Below are 3,701 nucleotides of genomic sequence, written 5' to 3' on the forward strand. Positions count from 1 at the left end.
TCTCGATTGACCTCGCTTTTCTCGAACAAAAACGATATATCACCATGTTTGAGCCCAATTCGACCTATTCACATTGTATACTCTCTCACGCACATCGTCTATCTAGGTCACTCTCTCCAACCCGTCTCACTCTTCCGATCGCACGGCCCCTATGTGATCGGTTGACCTTGCTTCCTCCCATGCACAAAATATATCTACACGTCTGTGACTGGATCATCTCTCAAGCTCTATCTTGCAGCCCTCACCCTTACCAAAAGCTCAATCGGACAATATCTCTCCGGAGCATATATATTTGTTCAATGAATGTCGGACCACACTCACTTTGTCTCTCTATCTATATGTCTCTCGATTGACCTTGCTTTGTCACACCGAATCTTCCGCGCGTTGAAGCTACTACCTCTCCATCCCTCGCAAAGCCGGAGTTATTTACATTGCGAGGGGCACTCCAACCTTGGATTAATTTGTATAGGCATTTATTTTGGTTGGTTTAGATTATATCTTCGTAGCATTTGGCCCACAACTACTCCAAACACCGTTGCAACCCACGCAACTCCCCTAGTTGATTCCCCTCTGGCTCGGTCATCGCTCTCTCGCACGTCATTTCTCGCCTTCAACGTTGCACCATGGTATTATTAAAAAACTATGTTGTTCTCTTTAATTATTATAAATAAGCTACAAAACTACACATCGATAGTCCACTTGGAATGGAAAAAATTTCAACCCACAAATTAAAGTGCTACAAACTACACACCAAGGGGCCCACATATCATGAAACAAATTTGGACCCATATACAAATTAAAAAATAAAGGACGAGGATCGAACATGCGACCGGGCCTTCAAGCCGCACGTCAATAGGCAACATACGTAGAATAGCAATGTTTGTTGTACCCCCTTTGTTCACATAATGTTTTTATATTACCACAGCGTAATTAATGGATAACATGTAATATTATATTTAGTACTATTCGCCTTCACTTACTGGTGGGTTCCATGTGTGCTCTCTCTCTCTCCTCCCCTTCTGCGTTTAGACGCACGGGCAAACAGAAAGAACTCGCGGGCGATGTTGCCATTGACCATACCTGGACGCGTTCACAAGTCACGGCACCAGTTTCACGTACTAGCAGCACTAGTCAGTGTGTACGTGCAATGCACGTTAATTTGGAAGTATATTAAGTGCATGTGAATATTAACTACTAGGATATTATTTGCGTGTTGTCATGTGATTAGCACTATTTTTGGCATGAAATTAACTGCACGCTAAATGTGTTGAGCGCTCGACATTGAAGCAGTCTAGGTCGTTGGATGACAAGGAATACATGTGGCTTGATGACGTTTTATATTTAATTTGATACGGCTCTAGCAGAACATTCAATCGATCAAACCATACATTTCGTTCAGTCTGACTCCGACTTTAAATTATACGACGATCGATATAAAATAAATGAAAATGATAAACATTTGGATTTTAAGCATGGTCATCCGAACGTTTTTCATGGGAAATTTAGATTACGCGGCGGCGGCGGGGGCATCTCGCGGTGGGAAGCGGCTCCTCTGCCGTGCTCTGTGTGTCGTCGGGCCACTGACCGACGGCGACGGCGGCGTCTTGCGCCGTTGTTGGCATACTCCTGGACGTTGGCCTAGCTTCAAGGAAGGCCAAAATGTTCTGGACTTCGGAGCGAGTCAACTGGCAGGAGGAGGCGACTGGCGTTGGTGCAAGGAAGCGGTCGACGGAGGCCATCCATGCCGCTGAGGGGGGCACTGGCACCCGCGCGGGGCAGGCGCTGTCAACGGTGCGGCAAAGACATTCGTGTGCACGGGCACCGGCACGGGCGCGCACGTCAGTGCACGTGCAGGCGCATGCGCTGGCAGGTGCACGGGCACCGGAACGGGCGTGCGCGTCAGTGCACGCGTAGGCGCATGCGCTGGCAGGTGTACGGGTGCGTGAAAGTCGGTGGGGACCTCGTGGAATCCCGTGGCATCAAGCTCGGCGACAATGTGTGGCTCCCAGCCCATCAATGCCACGGGGATGGGCACTAGCGCAGTCGGGGCGACGGGAGCCGGAACGGGAGCGGGGACAGGCGCGGCATCTTCTCGCAAGGCCAGTTCAAGCTCGTCCCAAAGCGCCTTATGTTATTGAGACTCCGGCTGGGTGTCTTCCTCATGAAACTGGAACACTAAGGGCAGACCATCGTGATGCGGCATGGCGTATGTTTAGGTCGGGCTAGTTGGAGGTAGACGACAGGAGAATCGGAGAGGAAGAGAGAGGATTGTAGCGATACCGGGTAGTGCAGGGTTGATTTTAAACTGTGGCGCCGGCGACATTAAAAGTGGGAGCAGTTGGGACGACGGTGGGCGGTGGAGCCTGGTCAAAGGGCTCGCCTCCCGGTGAGTCTGCACAGCGGTCTGCTCGCACGCCTCCCTGACAGCCGGCGCAGCGGTCTGCTCGCACACCTCCCGTCGACTCACACGCTTGCTGGGACGGCACCTTCCGATGAGAAGTGGGGACTCGTGGCGGCACGTAAACGCCCACGGTTTCAATAGTGAAAGCGTTCGCCTTAACGTGACAAGTCTTTGTTCCAAAATACCTTGGCTCTTCATTTGTGCAACTTGTCATAAGCAACTTGTCTCGAATTGAAGAAAAAACTTACGAAGTAATATTTGTGCCATATCACGTGACCATGCTTAGTTTCAAGAATTTATGCTCAATTTTGGATTTTCTGAAATTTAAGATCCAGGATTCGAAACAATATCATAACCTGCATCATGCATTGAATTTTCAAGCCGTACATTTGTCCTATTGTATTTCTTAAGAATGGATTTGGTCAAACATTTTGCTTAGTTAAACCTCCTTTCCAGTTTATAGAGCTCAATTCAAAAATCTCACCAACCAAGATAGATGGTGAGTGGTGGAACAATTGTTGTAGTTTGCAAAACCACTCAATTAATGCGCTTGTTTTCCTCAAAAATTGTGTTTACGAATGCATTAATTGCAATGCATGCATGCATAAAGTACATGCATTGGTCAGTTTTCTCTTAATTCTTATTTATTGCACCTTGAAATCTGAACATGTGATGGGGAACAACCAAATTGAGACTTATAAAATGGGAAAACTAAAATTTTGAGATAAGCCCTATAAACCGTAAAAGGATAATCCCTGCGTACCAGTGCATTGCCTGATATATTAACTCAAGTACTAGGCATGAACAAACGGGCTCAATTCTGTGCTCATCCTGGTGTAGTAGTAGTAGTACTAGGCAATGCAGTTGACGGGTGACCTTGATGAGCGGCGACCGAGGGAATTGAACCATGCTCGGCATGGTAGGTAACGTTGTCTAGTTACTAAAGAATCCCTCCGTTGTTCATCGGTAGTCATTATGGACCGGGGACATGAGGGGAATTTCCTAGGGCTGGAATTCTGGCCGCCAGATATTTTGACTTGAAACACTGAGGCTCAACTGGTTGGGGTTGCCTAATGTTCATACAACGCACGCCACCGAAGGACACTAGCCCGTTTTTTAGGATCAACACGAGCCAAGGTCTGGCTGGTACGGCGTTGGGTCCTACCATTCGAGAATACGAAAGGAACCTTTTAAATTGCCGAATGAATCTATGTGTATTACAATACCCGTATTTTCCTTGTAAATACTAATCTCAATGTGGTAATTGATTTATGACGAGTTGTTGAATTAGAGTGAGTTT

This window comes from Triticum dicoccoides, chromosome 4B, assembly GCF_002162155.2.
Source record: "Triticum dicoccoides isolate Atlit2015 ecotype Zavitan chromosome 4B, WEW_v2.0, whole genome shotgun sequence".
NCBI lineage: Eukaryota > Viridiplantae > Streptophyta > Magnoliopsida > Poales > Poaceae > Triticum > Triticum dicoccoides.